The sequence below is a fragment of the Lepus europaeus genome, chromosome 5 (assembly GCF_033115175.1).
Source record: "Lepus europaeus isolate LE1 chromosome 5, mLepTim1.pri, whole genome shotgun sequence".
In the NCBI taxonomy this organism is placed as follows: Eukaryota; Metazoa; Chordata; class Mammalia; order Lagomorpha; family Leporidae; genus Lepus; species Lepus europaeus.
The window spans coordinates 90,803,415-90,824,217 of NC_084831.1; positions in this window are offsets into that span (position 1 = coordinate 90,803,415).

Here is a 20,803-nt window from a genome sequence, read left to right on the forward strand (position 1 = left end):
CTGTATCAAGATTGAGCACATACTTTAGTAAGTGTCTTCAAGAAAAGCAGTCAGAATGAAATCATTTATAGACTAATTAAAAAAAAAAAGATTTCTAGGAACAAGATAAATGTGGCATACCTCTGATGTGAAGAAGTAAGTGGGGAAAAGGAAGTAGCCTACGCTGTTTAAGAAACACTGGAAGAGTCAAGCATTGGGTAGTGTCCTGACTTTTCTAAACAAACTGTACAACTGATGAATCAAATGGGGACACATTGCTCTCTGTAGAGATATTTTTTACTAATCATTGAAGAAGGAATAAAATAATAAGAATTCCATTTTGCAATCTCTATTAATGAACAAATCTAAGCACTGAATATCAGTTCCTTTTAACATCACAAAAGAATAGGCAACTAGATCTTAAATGTCTCATGGAAGAAGCGTCTCAGCTAACAAAAACAAAATGAATAAACAAAAAATACCCTAAACTGAATTATTTCAAAACTCTAGATCCAACTACCCATTTACAGCAAAAACAAAGAACCAAAGAGCCCCAGGGATACAATCTGCAAAATCCAAACAGAAACCCTAAAGAATAAAAGCAACCTGATTTCCATAAAAAAGAAATGCAAGGGAGGTACAAAAACAGTGGAAATCTATGGATTAAAGAGAATAAAGAGATCCATCAGTCAATCACAATGGGTGGACAAGTGTTTTTAATCCTGATTAAATATGAACTTTTAAAAATTATATTTTTGAGACCACATTTGAGAATTTGAATATTAAATAAATATTGAATCACATTAAAAAGAAAATATTTAGTACCTTCCTTATGCCAACTACTTACTAGTTGGTGATGCCTCAAGTATGAGTAACTCAGACGGGGTTCCTGCCTTCCTAAGCTTATGTGTTAGTGGATGACACAAAAATCAAGTAAACAAACTGCAAATTGTAGTAAGTGCTCTGGCAGTAACAACAAAGCCCTGAGGTAGAGATGAGGAGGGAGTTTGATCTTCATAAGTGAGCAGGTAAGTGCTGATGGAAGGCAAGGAGTCAACGACATTAAGACTAGGGAAGACTTCATTCCAGAAGTAAAACAGCAAGTGCAAACGTCAAGAGATGAGAAAGGACCTAGTTTATTCAAATTTCTGAAAAGGTAAATTGAGATAAGGTATTAAAAGGCAGTAGTTATAAATCAGTAGGAATTATGGGCTAGACACAAAATTCAAGATGTCCCTTACAGTTTCTTCCTTGTCTCCCACTGACAACTGCTATCACCTCTTCTGTGCAGATCATGCCAACATCTATACCTCCAAGGTAGACTGATACCCAGGTACCTGATCACTTGCTATAATAGCATTTCAAACTCAAGTTCCAAAATCAGAAATGGATCTGTCCTATACATTTTATTTCCCCTACTTATATACAGTCAGTTATCATATCTAACAATTTTACTCCTAAAGTATTTCCCAAGTCTTCCTATAATTTTGTTTTGTACAAACAGCTGTGGTTCATTACTCCAGTATGTATTATTCATCTCACTCATTCAAACACTACCCTGGATTACTTGCCAGCCTGAATATCCTATCAGATTTTCTACCACTATGAATTCTCAAGACTCTTCTTTGTGGTTAACAAACCAAAACATAATTCAAGACCCTACCCTAGTAAGGCCCCAACTAATATTTCCACCTGTGTGTTATCTTACATATCCCTAATAACTACAGAAGTTAGGGTTTGATGCCATTCTGTAACTTAATTGTTGTTTCATCAAACAAGACAATCTCAATTTTGTAATTTGTGAAATTGGCATTTACCAGTTTGTGCCTACTAAGGTATTTGTGAAGATAAAGCAAGACCATGCAGGTTAATCTAAGTGGTGCTAATCAAATAATTAGTCCATTTAGTCTCAATTAAAAACATCTTATAGTGAAACACTTTAAAAAACAAATAAATGATTTGAATTGAAATGATATTTTGTTGCTTATCTTATGTGTTGCTATTTTAAGTTTAAAATGTTTGTAATTCTTACCTGTTCCCTCATTTAAATTGAATTAAATAAAATTTTTATTGTGTGTATACTTTTTAAAAAATGCTTATTTCAGATTTCATTTAATCAAATTATACTTTGGAACAAATATAGAATTTTAAAGCATTCCATAGGTACAGTTCCAAGAAGACAACCACAGTTTTCTCACCTCCCTGCCCTCCCCAACAATTCCTCTTCCTACTTCCCTTCTCTTCATCATTATTTTCAAAGACATCATTTGAATCCATTTGATATTCACAGACTTAATTCATCACTAATCATATTATTCAACAAGTAAAAAGTAGGAAGACCACAGCTCCATGGAAGCATAAACGAGGGCTGAAATACAACAATCATAAACCAAAATGACCATTTCATTCCTATATAATTTTCAGTATTCTATATTAACTGCCATATATAAGAAAACATATGATATTTACTTTTTTGAGATTGAATTATTTCACTAAACATAATGGTTTCCAGTTGCATCCATTTTGTATATAAAACAGGATTTCATTCTCTTTTATGGCAAAGTAGTATCTTGTAGTGTATACACATCACATTTCTTTATCCAGTCATTGGTTGATGGACATCTGAGTTGATTCCATATCTTAGCAATTGTGAATTGTACTGCAATAAACATGAGGGTACAAATGGCTCTTTCATATGCTGATTTCCCAGGAGGGGCATGGCTGCGTCATATGGTACATCTATTTTGAGATCTCTGAGGAATCTCCAAACTGTCTTCCATAATGGTTGTACTCTGGTATATTCCACCAACACTATATTAGGGTACATTTTCCCCCACATCCTCAATAGCATTTATTACAGTTTAATTGTTGGATTATAGCTATTCTCACTTGTATGTAGTAAAACCTCATTTGTGATTTTGATTTGTATTTCTCTGATGGCTAGTGATCCTGAAATTTTTTTTCATGTGACTGTTAATCATTTGCATTTCATCCTTTGAAAATTGCCTGTTCATGTCCTTTGCCCATTTCTTAACTGTATTGTTTTTTGTTGTTATTACTGAGTATCTTGAACTTTTTAGAGATCCTGGATACTAGTCCTCTATCAGTTGCTTAATCTGAAAATATTTTCTCCCATTCTGTTGGCTACCTCTTCACTTTGTTGAGTGTTTCTTTTAAAGTGTGAAAGCTTCTTATCTTAAAGTAACCCCATTTGTCTATTTTTGTCTTTATTGCCTGTTTTTCTGGGTCTTATTCAAGAAGTCTTTGCCTATACCAATGTCTTGAAGAGTTTCTCCAGTGTTTTCCTCTTGTAGTTTCATGATATCAGGTTGTGGATTTAGGTCTTTGATCCATTTTGGGTTGATTTTTGTAGAAGGTGTAAGGTAAGGGTCCTGTTTCATACTTCTGCATCTGTGAAACAGATTTTCCCCGCACCGTTGTTGAAAGAGTCTGTCCTTTCTCCAGGGATTTATTTCAACTCATTTGTCAAAGATTGGTTGGCTGTGGCTGTGTGGATTAATTTCTGGTGTTTCTATTCTTTTCTACTGGTCTATATGTCCATTTTTGTGCCAGTGCCAGGCTGTTTTGATTATAACTACCCTGTAGTTGACTTCCTCCTTTCCAATTTGTATCTCTTTTATTTCTGTTTTCTTGCCCAATGGCTCTGACTAAAACTTCAGGAGAAAGTGGGCATCCTAGACTGGTTCCAGATCTTAGTGCAAATGCTTCTAAGTTTTCTCCATTCAGTAAGATGCTGGCTGTGGGTTTGTTTCTTCTATAACCAATTTGCTTGAGGTTTTCATTATGAAATGATGTTGTATTTTATCAAATGCCTTTTTGAATCTATTGAGATAAGTATATTCTTTAATTTTTTAATGTGATATATCACATTTATTTATTTCTGTATGTGGACCACCACTCTAAACCAGTTGTCCAAGTGAATGAGCTTTCTGATTTGTTGTGGGCTTTATTAGCTAGCATTTTGTTGGAGATTTTTGCATCTATTTTCATCACTGATATTGAACTGTTGTTCTGTTTCTCTTTGTATCATTTTCTGGTTTTAGAATTAAGGTGATGCTGGTTTAATAGAAGGAATTTAGGGGGATGCTCTCCTTTTCAATTGTTTTAAATAGTTTGAGAATTTGGATTAGTTCTTTAACAGTTTGGGTAGAATTCATCAGTGAAACCATCCAGTTCTGGGCTTTTTTGTTGTTGTTGTTGGGGAGGTCTTTGTTACTGATTCAATCACCATTTTGGTTATTTGTCTATTTGGGTTTACTGTGCCTTCAGTGACTCAACTTTGGTAGATTGTATATGTCCATAAATCTAAGTGTTTCTTCTAAATTTTTCAATTTGTTGGCATACAGCTGTTTCTAGTAATTCCTGATGATTCTTTTTACTTCTGTGCTATCTGTAGTTACATCTCCCTTTTTATCTTTGATATTCTTTCCTTTTACTAATTTTGAGGTTTCTTTTTTGTTTTTCTAGGTCCTTGAGATATATCAACAGATCATTTATTTGATACCTTTCTGATTTTGATGTAGGCATAAATTGCTATAAACTTCCCCCTTAATACTGCTTTTGCTGTATTCCGTAAGTTTTGATATGTTGTATTGTCATGTTCCTTCAGTTACAGGAAATTCTTATTTCCCTTTTGATTTTCTATAGCCCACTGTTCATTCAGGAACTTGTTTAGTCTCCTCGTGTTTTCATACTTTCCAGAGTTTTAAGTTCTTGATTTCCAACTTCATTCATTCTGGTCAGAAAAGATACATGGTATGATTTCAATTTTTTTTATTTGTTGTGACTTACTTATGATCTAGCAAATGATCTATCCTAGAAAAAATTCTATGTGCTGATGAAAAGAATCTGTATGCTGCAACTATGTGTTGAAATGTTTTATAGATATCATTATTTCCATTTAGTCCATAATGTAGACTGCTCTTTGTTTCTTTGGTAATTTTCTGTCTAGTTGAACTGTCCATTGATGAAAGTGAGATGTTTAGGTCCCCCATTATTAATGTTTTGGTTCTATGTCTCCTTTTAGATCCATTAACACTTGTTTCAAATTGCCAGGCACCATGGCATTGGGTGCATATACATTTATTATGGTCATATCTTCCTGTTGAATTGATCTCTTGATCATTACATAATGCACTTCTCTGTCTCTTTTAGAAGTTTATTTATTTATTTGAGAGGAAGAATTACAGATCAAGAGAGGGAGAGACAAAGAGAAAGGTCTTCCATCTGTTGATTCACTCTCCAAATGGCTGCAATGGCTGGAGCTGGGCCAGTTTAAAGCCTGGAGCTAGGAGCTTCTTCAAGGTCTCCCACACAGATACAGGGGCCTAAGCACTAGGACCATCTTCTACTGCTTTCAGAGGCCATAGCAGAGAGCTAGATCAGAAGGGCAGCCAGTACACGAACCAGCACCCATAAGGGATGCCAGCAACACAGGCAGAGGCTTAGTCTGCTACACCACAGTGCCAGCCCTCTTTTAGCAATTTTTATGTTAAAGTCTATTTTGTCTAATATTCGGTTGACTATACTTGCAAGTTTTTGCTTTCAATTAGCATGAAATTTCTCTCTCCATTCTTTCACTTTCAGTCTGTGTGTAGCTTTGTTGATGAGGTGTTTTTTTGTAGGCAGTAAATAGATGTTTTTTTAAATCCATTCAGCCAGTCCATTTCTTTTAATTGGAGAATTCAGGCAATTTGCATTCCAGGATATTATTGATAACTAGTGACATGGTTCTACCATTTTTTCCATAAATATTCCTATTGTTTGTTTGGATTTCCTTTGTACTTTTTCTGGGAGATTTTTTACCTTCACTCTTTCGCAATGATGACTATCTTCTGATTCTGGGGGTAGCACATCCTATGACTCATTTGTAAGGCTGGACAAGTGGTAACAAATTCATTCAATTTCTCTTTTTATTTTCTTTGGAAGGTCTTTATATCACCTTCACTTATAAATGAGAGCTATGCTGGGTATGGTATTGTGGGTTGATAGTTTCTTTCTTTTAGGACTTTTAATATGTATCTCCATTCTCTCCTAGCCTGTAGGGTTACTGATGAGAAATCTAGTTTAATTGGGGATCTGCTTTATATAATCTGTCAATTCTCTCATGCATATTTTAGAAACTTTTCTTTATGTTTTACTATTGAAAAGTTTTTTTTTTTTGAAAAATTTTTAATTTATTTATTTGAAAGGCAGAGTTACAGGGAGGCAGAGGCAGAGAGAGAGAGAGAGGGAGAGAGAGAGAGAGAGAGGTCTTCCATCTGCTGTTTTACTCACCAGATGGCAACAGCCAGAGCTGTGCTGATCTGAAGGCAGGAACTAGAAGCTTCTTTCAGATCTCCCATGTGAGTGCAAGGACCCAAGGACTTGAGCCATCTTCTACTACTTTCCCAGGTCATAGCAGAGAGCTGGATCAGAAGTAGAGCAGACAGGACTGGAACTTGTGCCCATAGCGATGCTGGCATGCAGGCAGTAGCTTTACTTCCTATGCCACAGTGCTGCCCCCTGGAAGTTTAACTCTAATGTGTTGTGGTGAAGATCTTTACTGATCTTATATATTAGGCATTCTATGTGCTTCCTGTACTTGGATTCCCTTTCTTTCTCCAAATTATGAAAGTTTTTTATTATTTCACTGAATAAGCCTTCTAATCCATTCTCTCTTTCCATGCCTTCAGAAACTCGTAAGATATGCATGTTTGATCATTTAATAACATCCCATAAATCTTGAGCACTATTTTCAGTTCTAAGTTTTTCTATCCTTTTTTTTTTTCTGTATGACTGAGATATTTCCAGAGATTTTTCTTCTAGCTTGGATATTCTTTCTTCTGCCTCACCAAGTCTGTTGTTGAGGCTTTCCACAGTATTTTCCATTTGACACATTTAATTCTTCATTTATATTATTTCAGTTTGATTTCTCTTCAATATCTCAATTTCTTGGCACAATTTTTCATCCATATCATGTATGAATTTATCTCATGAATTTGCTTCTCTCTGAGTAATATTATGATTTTTTTAAGCTTTTATTTAATAAATATAAATTTCCAAAGTACAGCTTATGGATTACAATGGGTTTGTCCCCCCCCAACCCGCAACCTTCCCATCTCCTGCTCCCTCTCTCCTTACATTCACATCAAGATTCATTTTCAATTCTTTTTATATACAGAAGATCAATTTAGTATATATTAAGTAAAGATTTAAACAGTTTGCACCCATACAGAAACATAAAGTATAAAATACTGTTTGAGTACTAGTTATAGCATTAATTCACAATGTACAACACATTAAGGACAGAGATCCTACACGAGGAGTAAGTACACAGTGACTCCTGTTGTTGACTTAGCAAATTGGCACTTTTGTTTATGGCGTCAGTAATGACCCTAGGCTCTTGTCATGAGTTGTCAAGGCTGTGGAAGCCTTTTGAGTTCGCCGACTCTGACCTTATTTAGACAAGGTCATAGTCAAAGTGGAAGTTCTCTCCTCCCTTCAGAGAAAGGTAACTCCTTCTTTGATGGCCCATTCTTTCCACTGGGATCTCACTCACAGAGATCTTTCATTTAGGTTTTTTTTTTTTTTTTTTTTTTTTTTTTTTTTTGCCAGAGTGTCTTGGCTTTCCATGCCTAAAATACTCTCATGGGCTCTTCAGCCAGATCCGAATACCTTAAGGGCTGGTTCTGAGGCCAGAGTGCTATTTAGGACATCTGCCATTCTATGAGTCTGCTGTGTATCCTGCTTCCCATGTTGGAGCATTCTCTCCCTTTTTTATTCTATCAGTTGGTATTAGCAGACAGTAGTCTTGTTTGTGTGATCCCTTTGACTCTTAGACCTATCAGTGTGGTCAACTGTGAACTGAAATTGATCACTTGGACTAGTGAGATGGCATTAGTACATGCCGCCTTGACGGGATTGTATTGGAATCCCCTGGCACGTTTCTAACTCCACCATTTGGGGCAAGTCCGATTGAGCATGTCCCAAATTGTACATCTCCTCCCTCTCTTATTCCCACTCTTAAATATAACAGGGATCACTTTTCAGTTAAATTTAAACACCTAGGAATAATTGTGTGTTAATTACAGAGTTCAACCAATAGTATTAACTAGAACAAAAAAAATACTAAAAGGATAAAGTATTAAATTGTACATAAACAGTAAGGACAAGGGCTGATCAAGTCACTGTTTCTCATAGTGTCCATTTCACTTCAACAGGTTTCCTTTTTGGTGCTCAGATAGTTGTCACTGATCAGGGAGAACATATGATATTTGTCTCTTGGGACTGGCTTATTCACTCAGCATGATGTTTTCCAGATTCCTCCATTTTGTTCCAAATGACTGGATTTCATTGTTTTTTACTGCTGTGTAGTATTCTATAGAGTACATGTCCCATAATTTCTTTATTCAGTCTACTGGGCACTTGGGTTGATTCAAGGTCTCAGCTATCATGAATTGAGCTGCAATAAACATTAAGGTGCAGACAGCTTTTTTGTTTGCCAATTTAATTTCCTTTGGGTAAATTCCAAGGAGTAGGATGGCTGGGTTGTATGGTAGGGTTATATTCAGGTTTCTGAGGAATCTCCAGACTGACTTCCATAGTGGCTTAACCAGTTTGCATTCCCACCAACAGTGGGGTAGTGTCCCTTTTTCCCTACATCCTCACCAGCATCTGGTGTTGGTAGATTTCTGAATGTGAGCCATTCTCACTGGGATGAGGTGAAATCTCATTGTGGTTTTGATTTGCATTTCCCTGATGGCTAGTGATCCTGAACATTTTTTCATGTGTCTGTTGGCCATTTGGATTTCCTCTTTTGAAAAATGTCTATTGTGGTCCTTGTTCCATCACCTAAGTGGGTTGTTTGTTTTGTTGTTGTTGAGTTTCTTGATCACTTTGTAGAATCTGGTTATTAACCCTTATCTGTTGCATAGTTCTCAAATATTTTTTTCCATTCTGTCAGTTGCCTCTTCACTTTCCTGTTTCTTTTGCAGTACAGAAACTTCTCAGTTTGATGCAATCCCAATAGTTAATTTTGGCTTTGACTGCCTGTGCTTCCAGGGTCTTTTCCAAGAAGTCTTTCCCAGTACCTATATCTTCCAAGCTTTCTCCAATGCTCTCTAATAATTTGATGATGTCGGGTCATAGATTTAAGTCTTTAATCCATGTTGAGTGGATTTTTGTGTAAGGTGAAAGGTAGGGGTCTTGCTTCATGCTTCTGCATGTGGAAATCCAGTTTTCCCAGCACCATTTATTGAATAGATGTCTTTCCTCAGGAATTGGGTTTAGATCCTTGATCAAATATAAGTTGGCTGTAGATGTTTGGATTGATTTCTGGTATTTCTATTCCGTTCCATTGGTCTATCCATTTGTTTCTATACCAGTATCATGCTCTTTTGATAACTACTTTCCTGTAGTATGTCCTGAAATCTGGTATTGTGATGCCTCCAGTTTTGTTTTTGTTGTACAAGATTGCTTTAGCTATTCGAGGTCTCCTGTGTCTCCATATGAATTTCAGCATCATTTTTTCCAGATCTGAGAAGAATGTCTTTGGTATCTTGATTGGTATTGCATTGAATGTATAAATTGCTTTTGGGAGAATGGACATTTTGATGATATTGATTCTTCCAATCCATGAGCATGGAAGATTTTTCCATTTTTTGGTATCCTCTTCTATCTCTTTCTTTAAGGTTTTGTAATTTTCATCGTAGAGATCTTTAACACCCTTGGTTAAGTTTATTCCAAGGTATTTGATTGTTTTTGTAGCTATTGTGAATGGGATTGATCTTAGAAGTTCTTCCTCAGCCATGGCATCGCCTGTGTATACAAAGGCTGTTGATTTTTGTGCATTGATTTTATATCCTGCTACTTTGCCAAACTCTTCTATGAGTTCCAATAGTCTCTTAGTAGAGTTCTTTGGATCCCCTCAATAAAGAATCATATCATCTGCAAAGAGGGATAGTTTGAGTTCTTGCTTCCCAATTTGTATCCCTTTAATTTCTTTTTCTTGCCTAATAGCTCTGGCTAAAACTTCCAGAACTATATTGAATAGCAGTGGTGAGAGTGGGCATCCCTGTCTGGTACCAGATCTCAGTGGAAATGCTTCCAACTTTTCCCCATTCAATAGGATGCTGGCCGTGGGTTTTTTATAAATTGCTTTGATTGTATTGAGGAATGTGCCTTCTATACGCAGTTTGCTTAGGGTTTTCATCATGAAAGGGTGTTGTATTTTCTCGAATGCTTTCTCTGCGTCTATTGAGAGAATCATATGGTTTTTCTTCTGCAGTCTGTTAATGTGGTGTATCACGTTGATTGTTTGGTGAACATTGAACCATCCCTGCATACCAGGGATAAATCCCACTTGGTCTGGGTGGATGATCTTTCTGATGTGTTGTTGCATTCTATTGGCCAGAATTTTATTGAGTATTTTTGCATCTATGTTCATCAGGGATATTGGTCTGTAATTTTCTTTCAATGCTGCATCTTTTTCTGGCTTAGGGATTAAGGTGATGCTGGCTTCATAGAAAGAATTTGGGAGGATTCGCTCTTTTTCGATTATTCTGAATAGTTTGAGAAGAATTGGAGTTATTTCTTTTTTAAATGTCTGGTAGAATTCAGCAGTGAATCCATCTCGTCCTGGGCTTTTCTTTGTTGGGAGGGCCTTTATTACTGTTTCAATTTCTGTCTCAGTTATGGGTCTGTTTAGGACTTCTATGTCTTCATAGTTCAATTTAGGTATATTGCATGTGTCCAGGAATCTCCATTTCTGATAGATTTCCCTGTTTGATGACACACAAGTCCTTGTAGTAATTTCTGATGATTCTTTTTTATTTCTGTGGTGTCTGTTGTTACGTTTCCTTTTTCATCTCTGATTTTATTGATTTTGTTCTTTTCTATTCTTTTTTAGTTAGTTGGGCCAATGGGGTGTCAATTTTGTTTATTTTTTCAAAAAACCAGCTCCTTGTTTGGCTGATTTTTTGTAATTTTTTTTGGATTCAATCCTGTTGTTTTCTTCTCTGATTTTAATTATTTCTCTTCTCCTACTAGCTTTGGATCTGGTTTGCTACAGTTTTTCTAGATCCTTTAGGTGCATTGAAAGCTCATTTATTTGGTGCCTTTCCAATTTTTTGATGTAGGCACCTATTGCTATAAACTTTCCTCTTAACACTGCTTTTGCTGTATCCCATAAGTTTTGGTATGATGTGCTGTTATTCTCATTTACTTCAGCAAGTTTTTGATTTCTGTTTTGATTTCTTCTGTGACCCAGTGTTCATTCAGGAGCATGTTGTTCAGTCTCCATGTGTTTGCATACACTCTAGGGATTCCTGAGTTGCTAATTTCCAACTTCATTCCTTTATGGTCTGAGAAGCTGCATCGTATGATTCTAATTCTTTTGAATTTGCTGATACTTGCTTTATGGCCTAGTATGTGGTCTATCCTAGAGAAGGGTCCATGTACTGCTGAGAAGAATGTAAATTCTTTATGTGTAGGATGAAAAGTTCTTTAGATATCTGTTAGATCCATTTGGGCTATAGTGTCATTTAAATCTACTGTTTCCTTATTGATCTTCTGTCTTGTTGATCTGTCTATCTCTGAGAGTGGAGTGTTGAAGTCCCACAGTACTATTGTATTGGAGTCTAAGTCTCTCTTTAAGTCCCTTAACATATCTTTTAAATAAACCGGTGCCCTGTAATTAGGTGCATATACATTTATGATAGTTACATCTCCCTGTTGAATTGATCCCTTAATGAATATATAGTGCCCCTCTTTGTTTCTCTTAACACTTTTTGTTTTAAAGTTTATTTTGTCTGATATTAATATGGCTACACCTGCTCTATTTTGGTTTCTGTTGGCATGGAATATCTTTTTCCAACCTTTCACTATCAGTTTGCATGCATCTTTGTTGGAAAGATGTGTTTCTTGTAAGTAGCAAATAGATGGATTTTGTTCCTTAATCCATTCAGCCAGTCTGTGTCTTTTAACTGGAGAGTTGAGGCCATTGACATTCAATGTGACAATTGATAAGTAGTAATGTTGCCCTGCCATTTCCCCAAAGATATTTTCTAGTATATGCTTTGAGCTTCCTGTGACCTTTTGCTGTGAGGTTTCCTTCCTTTACCTTCTTTCATATTGATGACAGTGATTCTGTGTTTCTGTGTGTAACGCATCTTTAAGCATCTTTTGCAGGACTGGACGAGTGGTGACAAATTCTTTCAATTTCTGTTTGCTATGAAAGGTCTTTATTTCACCTTCATTCACAAATGAGAGCTTTGCAGGATATAATATTCTGGGCTGGCAGTTTTTCTCTCTTAGTACCTGGGCTATGTCTCACCATTCCCTCCTTGGCTGTAGGGTTTCTGATGAGAAGTCAGCTGTGAGTCTAATTTGAGATCCTCTGAGAGTAATCTGATGTTTCTCTCTTGGACATTTTAAGATCTTTTCTTTATGTTTCACTGTGGTGAGTTTGATTACAATGTGTTATGATGAGGATCTCTTTTGGTCATGTTTACTAGGGGTTCTATGAGCTTCCTGTACTAGGATGTCTCTGTCCTTCTCCAGACCCAGGAAGTTCTCTGCAGGTATCTCACTAAAAAGGCCTTCTAATCCTTTCTCCCTCTCCATGCCTTCGGGAACTCCTAGAACCCAAATTTTGGTTTTTTTAATGGTATCCTGTAGATTCCTAGCAATATTTTTTAGATTTCTAATTTCCTCTTCTTTTGTTTGGTTTGACTGTATACTTTCCTGTGCTCTCTCTTCTAAGTCTGATATTCTCTCTTCTGCTTCACTGACTCTGTTTTTAAGGCTCTCTAATGTGTTTGTCATTTGATCTATTGAGTTCTTCATTTCATTTTGATTTCTCTTCACTATCACACTTTCCTGTTCTACTAGTTTCTGCATTTCATTTTGATTTTTTCTCCTTAAGATTTCATTTTCTGGAAGGAGATTTGCTATCCTGTCCAGTGAGGAGTTCCATACCTCAAGAATTTGTTTTTGAAAACTTATAAATGTTTTTATCATAAATTTTTTGAAATCTGTATCTTGCATTTCTTCTGCGTCATCATCTTCATAATCTTGGATTGGGCTGTCTTGTTCATTTGGGGGGAGTCATAATGTCTTCCTTGTTCTTGTTTCCTCAGTTTCTGCATTTGTTGCTTGGCATTGTGTAGATATTGTTTGGTTTCTTCTTCCCTTTCTGTGGTTTTTTTCTCGTTATACTATGACTGTATTAAGTGGACTGTCTGCTTTTGTTGGATCCTTAGAGGTTTATGATGGGTGTGGCCAGAGTGCTCTGTTTGGTTCTTCAGGGTTTAGGGTGTGCCGATGGTGACACACCCAGGTTAGGGGTGGTTAATCTCTCTCTCTCTCTCTCTCTCTCTCTCTCTCTCTCTCTCTTTATTATTATTATTATTTTTTATTCAGAAGGGAAGTAATTCCGCACAACTGAGCAGAATTAAAGGCAGTCAGTGTCTGATCTCTGGCTCCTGTGGCTATAATATTCATCTGCTCTGTCCCAAGGACAACACAATGGATCTGTGCTGTCCTCAGTGTGATCTCAAATTCCCCTACAGTCTCCCACTGGTTTTCCAAGGTTACTATGTTTGTAGCGTTTCTGGAGTATACTCACATGAACTCGGTGAGTTCTCTCACACACCTTTTTTTTTTTTTTCCATAGTCTCAGTTCATTAGCTACACACCTTCACTAGGTCCTAACCTCCTGTCACCCGCCCAGAGTCAGGTTTTGCTGCTTGGCTGATGGCAGGCACAGCTTTTACGCATGTCCAAAATGGTGCCTGCTCTTTTTCTTGCTCGCCTTTGTAAGGTGAGTGGAGAGAGAGGCTCATGTCCATACCGGTCCCTTTTATTTATTTATTTATTTATTTTTATTTTTTTCCCTCTCTCCTCTAGTTAGCCTGGTGAACTTTCCCCCATGGGGCTTCAAGCCTCGTTCCCTCTAGGCTCTTCCTTCCTGCCAGTGTCTCAGGCTACTGAGGTTTCACCTCACCTCCCTTTCCAGCGCAGGTGCGTAGATTCGGTGGCTGAGGTCCCAAGGCATGGGCGCCATGCCCTCGGTATAGGCCCACTGTGTCTCACTAGTTCCGGAAGAGTTTCCTCTGCTGTTTCTTCCCTAACTCTTCCCTGTACCTGCAGTATCTCCACTTTTATTAAACTGTCTTTTTCCGGACTATCAGTGTGCTCCCTCCCTATTCTGCCATCTTGCCCTCTATCCTCATGATCATTCTTTTGAATTCATTTCAGACATTTCATCAATCTCTGTCCTCATATTCTAATACTGAAGTGTTGTAGTGTTCCCTTTTGGGAGTCATATTGTCTTTCTTGTTCTTGTTTCTTGTATGTGTGGAAATAGGCATTTGTGGAAACACTTGTTGGTTTTTCCCTCTTCTGGCTTTTATCTTTGAATGATGCCTCTGTGGCTTAGTGGGGTATCTGCTCCTTCAGTCAGTACTGAGAAGTGTGTGTTGGATAGAGCCAGATAGCTCTGATCAATGCTCAAGGGTGGGGCAAGAGTCAAGGGTGACACCAAAGCTGTACATAGCAGATCTCTTCTATTGTCAGCAGGCAGGTTGGGGGTATGATCTCATCTGCTGGTATAATTACAACCTCACCTCTTCTCTTCTAAGCTGTTCAACCTGGGTTTAGCCCACAGTGACTACAACCCACACCCATATTGGTGCATGAAGTGTACAAAGGATCTGTGCAGTCCTCAGTGTGAGCATGGGACCCTCTGCAATGATCCACACTGACAATCAGTAAGCTCTGAGCCTCTGAAGCCAGACACAGTGATTACCCAGATACCCAGCTACACCCACACCCTACTGTGCTGTCACAGAATTTCCACATTTCCACAGGCCTGGCACTCAAGACTCCATATTCAGAGGGTACAGAGGATGCTCTCTCAGCCCCACATGACTGCCCCATCCACAGAGACAGCAGAGGTTTCCCTAGAGCCAGATGCCTGTGGGTGCTCTGCTTGGTATTTTGAGCCTTAGAACCAGTGATAGGGTGGGGATAGGGGAGCACCTCATAGTCCTAAGTGGATACACAGCACACTGCCAACCCTCTTACACTGACTCAAAGTCAATGGGGAATGCAAATTGATCTCTCTGATAAAACCCCCTAGTCTCACAGTCACATAGCCTCTACTGATATTAAGAAGGCACTTTCTTTCTGTTGGTCACCTGTTGAGGAAATGGGAGAAAAAATGTGCTTTTCTCTCCCTGGGTTAGGTGGGTGACACCTCCCTGCTGGGTCTCCAGGTCAGACTCAAAGTCAATATGGTCCCCAGGGTTCTCCCTCAGGAAATGTCAGCAGGGATGGGGCTGCTGCAGACTACTCTCATCTTGCTCTTGGGAGTTGGTGTCTCCTGCAGCCCCCAGCTTTGGGAGCCATGGATGGTGTCCCCACTTGCTGCTGCATTGTATACTATCTACGCTGCTCTACATGTCTCTCTTCTTTCTGTAGAATTTCCACAACAGGCCGGCGCCGTGGCTCAACAGGCTAATCCTCCGCCTTGCGGCGCCGGCACACCGGGTTCTAGTCCCGGTCGGGGCACCGATCCTGTCCCGGTTGCCCCTCTTCCAGGCCAGCTCTCCGCTGTGGCCAGGGAGTGCAGTGGAGGATGGCCCAAGTCCTTGGGCTCTGCACCCCATGGGAGACCAGGATAAGCACCTGGCTCCTGCCATCGGAACAGCGCGGTGCGCCGGCCGCAGCGCGCTACCGCGGCGGCCATTGGAGGGTGAACCAACGGCAAAAGGAAGACCTTTCTCTCTGTCTCTCTCTCACTGTCCACTCTGCCTGTCAAAAATAAAAAAATAAAAAAATAAAAAAAAATTAAAAAAAAAGAATTTCCACAACAAACTTCTCCCTGGCTGGTGCCGTGGCTCACTAGGCTAATCCTCCACCTGCAGCGCTGGCACCCCGGGTTCTAGTCCCAGTTGTGGCGCCGGATTATGTCCCGGTTCCTCCTCTTCCAGTCCAGCTCTCTGCTGTGGCCCGGGAGTGCAGTGGAGGATGGCCCAGGTCCTTGGGCCCTGCACCAGCATGGGAGACCAGGAGGAAGCTTCAGATTGGCGCAGCATGCTGGCAGTGGAGGCCATTTGAGGAGTGAACCAACAGAAAAAGGAAGACCTTTCTCTCTGTCTCTCTCTCTCTCTCACTGTCTAACTCTGCCTGTCAAAAACAACAACAACAACAACAAAAACTTCTCCCCAACACAACCCTGGAAATAGACGTATTCTGCTTTTTTTCTATTATCTTCCCCTGGTCAAAATCAACACATCTTTTCCCTATTCGGCCATCTTGGAATCCAGAGAATTTTAATGTTAAGAAAACTTGAGGGGCCGGTGCTATGGTGTAGTGCATAAACCTGCTGCCTGTATTGCTGGCATCCTATATGGACACCAGTTCAAATTGCAGTTGCTCCATTTCCAATCCAGCTCTCTGGTATGGCCTGGGAAAGTAGTACAACATGGCCCAAGTCCTTGGGCCCCTGTACACATGTGGGAGACCTGGAAGAAGCTCCTGGCACCTGACTTTGGATTGGCCCAGCTCTGGCCATTGTGGCCATTTGGGGAGTGAAGACTTCTCTCTCTCTCTGCCTCTGCCTCTTTGTAACTCTGCCTTTCAAATAAATAATTTAAAAAAAAACACTTGATGCCTAAGATATTATCCAATTTTGTGTTATAAGACCATCGAACTTTTCTTGTATGAAATACTTATGTGAAAACTTTGACACGACAATAAAATAACTTTAAAAATCATGCTGACTTTGTGTAATAGTAAGGAAAAACATTACCTGGAGATACAAAGTGTTTTTAAAATAAACCAAACATTTTTTAATGTAGAAGTTCTTCTAGCATTGTTTTAAAACTCATTGACAAAGATGGCGCTGTGGCACAGTAGGTTAATCCTCCAACTGTGGTGTCAGCAATGGGCACCAATTCGTGTCCTGGCTGTTCTACTTCCAATCCAGCTCTCTGATAATGACATGGGAAAACAGTAGAAAATCAGGCCCCTGCACTTGTGTGGGACACCTGGAATAAGTTCCTGGCTCCTGGCTTCAGATCAGCTCAGCTCTGGCCATTGCTGCCATTTGGAGAATAAACCAGCAGATGGAAGACCTTTCTCTCTCTCTCTCTCTCTCTCTCTCTCTCTCACTGTCTGTTACTCTACTTCTCAAATAAATAAAAATCTTTAAAAAACATGTAAATAAAACTTCTCATTTAATCATGCATTAATTTGGTCAACTAAGGAGTATTAGCACCATTGCATAGATGAAACAAAAAGCTCAGAGTTTATGAGATTATCCTTAGATTATATATTGCAGACAGCAAAATCAGTTTTTATGCCCAGGATTCCACTCATTCACTACCCACAGTGCATGTTTCCCAACTTCAATGAGCCTGTATTAACATGAGAATACTCTGTCATCTTATACAGAGGATATTCAAATACGGACCTGCCATTTGTCAAATGTGTGAAATGCATCAACTGGACCACCAATCCTCAATTTCCTTTGTGTTACTATCTATAAGATGGAGAAGATAATGGACTTACATTTAAGTTAGATATCAGTATATTTATTGTTGCTATTATTTGTGAGCATTTAAAGTTTGGTTTAAAAAGATATAAGGTAGCTAGCACTGTGGCATAGTGGGTTAAGCCACTGCCTGCAGTGCCGGCATCCTACATGAGTGCCGGGTTTGAGTTCTGGCTGCTCCTCTTTCAATCCAGCTCTCTGTTTTGGCCTGGAAAAGCAGTGTAAGATGGCTCAAGTCCTTGGGCCCCTGCCCCTACATGGAAGACCAGGAAGAAGCTCCTGGCTCCTGGCTCCTGGCTTTGGATCAGTGCAGCCCCAGCCACTGCGGCAAATTGGGGGTGAATCAGTAGATGGAAGACCTCTTTCTTTCTCTGTCTCTGTTTCTCTCTCTCTCTGCCTCTTCCTCTCTCTCTGTAACTCTATCTCTCAAATAAATAAATAAATATTTAAAAAAGATATAAGGCTACTAACTAAAATGTACATTTGATAGACTCAAAATCAGATTGTTATAGTAAATCATAATACGAAGGTATTCCTAAACTAACCATTATAGCAACTTGGACTAGAGATATTCCATATAGTAAAAAGATCAACGTTTTTTACAAGGACAAGCATTATTTTATTTTCAAATTGAATAATCGCAAATTTTTAATAAAAGAATAAGGTAGGGGCCGGCGCTGTGTCGCAGTGGGTTAACACCCTGACCTGCAGTGCCAGCATCCCATATGGGTGCCGGTTTGAGACCCGGCTACTCCACTTCCAGTCCACCTCTCTGCTATGGCCTGGGAAAGCAGTGCAAGATGGCCCAAGTCCTTGGGCCCCTATGCCTGCATGGGAGATCAGGAGGAAGCTCCTGGCTCCTGGTTTTGGATTGGAGCATCTACGGCTGTTACGGCCAGCGGATGGAAAACCTCTCTCTTTCTCTGCCTCTCCTTCCCTCTCTGTCAAATAAATAAATAAATAAATAAATAAATAAATCTTTAAAAATAGAAAGAATAAAGTAACCACTCTCTCAAAAACAAAAAAAACTTAGTAATAAAACCTTATAACAAATGTGAAATGAATAAAGTCTATTATAATACATTTGTTTATATTTATTATATAAAATGTTTATATAAGAACATAAATATATAAAATCTATATAAATGTAAAACTACCTAATTTTGCCTTCTCAATTCTATGAGCTGATTATTTCTGCATTTCTCATTTTCTTTTAAGGGAAGTCAACAGACAAGGCAGGTAAGTGACTTACATAAATTGGCATGTGGAATTGAAACTGTATTTGGAAATGAAGTTCAGTCAGCTTGACATGACTGACTAGTGCCCTCTCTGTAAGATCATTTTGCTGAGTAGCATATATTTTGCCATAATATGGATATTTGGAGATGAATTAGTCACTCTTGCATGGTCTTAGGATACCAGTAAATGACCTGGCAAAATCATGTAATAATATTGGCTGAAAGATATTGCCCCTAGAAAAGAGCTTATTATCTGGCATGATCTGGTCTACTGCTATCCTATGAAGTTAATGTAATTAACAGGAAAGCCATTAGACACACTCTTATCTACCCAGAACTCTGGCAGTTTCCTCTTACCCACAGATGCATACAATTCAGGAAATTGCCTGCAGAGTGAAATTTTGGACCAGATTGTTAACAGTTCTGAAAGATTTAAGTAACCCGAAGCTCTCTCTTTTATTAATTAATAGTGTATCATTATTTAAAATGGTACCTCTTTTCTGAAATAATACAGATTATTTTTAAAATTACAGATGATACCTTTAAATTGGATACTCCAATTACTATTGGAGACAAGTGTAGCTGATGGTTCCTTTGAGTGTGTTAGCCTGTCATTAACTGATCTAGAGCATATAAACCCTGGTATTGTCTTTCATTGTATCGATATTTATGCACTGTAAACTATTGTGCCATAAAATAACTGAAGTCATTTTACCACTGGTAAATAGTTATGATAGTGAGTTCTGTTGATTTATGAATCTGAGCAGTTATTTATTTACAGAATGTATGTAGTGTTTCCATGTGTTGTATTCTGCATGCTTTAAAAGTCTTCTGTGTGTTGTCTTAGCATGGCCTGCTTTCTTTATTCCACTACCAATGATGACGTCATGTTTATATGCTTCTGATAATTCTCAGAGATTTCCATTAGTCAACATACCAGTCAAGACCTCTTTTTTATTGGTAATTTTCCCTTTTGTATTTAAATTGAAAATAAGGGAGTGGGCATTAGGCACAGTGGTTAAGACACTACTTGGGATATTCTCATTCTATGTTGGAGTTCTTGAGTTCGGATCTCAGCTCCACTTCTGACTGCAGCTTCCTTATAATGTGGACCCTGGAAGACAACAGATGACAATTCAAGTGCTTGGGTTCCTGCCATCTACGTGGGAGACCTGAGTGGGTTCCAGACTCCTGGCTGTGCCCTGGCCCAGCCTGGTTGTTGCTGGTATTTAGGAACTAAACCGGCATATGGAAGATACCTATCTGTCTGTCTCTGCCTTTTTATCTATGTCTGTCTGCCTTTCCAATATAAATAAATGTGGATAAATTATTTTTAAAAATGAAGTCTACCTGTCTATTAACAGTGTTGGGTTATTTATCGTTTTGGCCTTCTATAGTATCCATCTCCTTGAAGTCGAGGCATTTAGTCAAAGATAAAGCATCAAATACTCAAGGGAGCTTCGAAAGTTTATGGAAAAATGAAATTAAAAGGCTGGTGCCACGGCTCACTAGGCTAATCCTCCGCCTGTGGCGCTGGCACTCCGGGTTCTAGTCCCGGATGGGGCGCCGGATTCTGTCCCGGTTGCTCCTCTTCCAGTCCAGCTCTCTGCTGTGGCCCGGAAGGCAGAGGAGGATGGCCCAGGTGCTTCGGCCCTGTACCCGTGTGGGAGACCAGGAGGAAGCACCTGGCTCCTGGCTTCAGATCGGCACAGCATGCTGTCAGTGGAGGCCATTTGAGGGGTGAACAAATGGAAGGAAGACCTTTCTTTCTGTCTGTCTCTCTCTCTCTCACTGTCTAACTCTGCCTGTAAAAAAAAAAAATGAAATTAAAAGATAAATTTACTTTGGCTTAAAAAGCTTGAAGTTAAACATCATTTTTTATAATATTCATTTCCATAAACTTTCTGAAGACCTCTAATATGCATGATTTTTGAATTCTTTTGGTAGGAAAATCAGCTTATCTTGTAATCCAATTTTTCACAAGCTTTATAAAGTACTCTTGTATATACAAATATACTTATCAGTG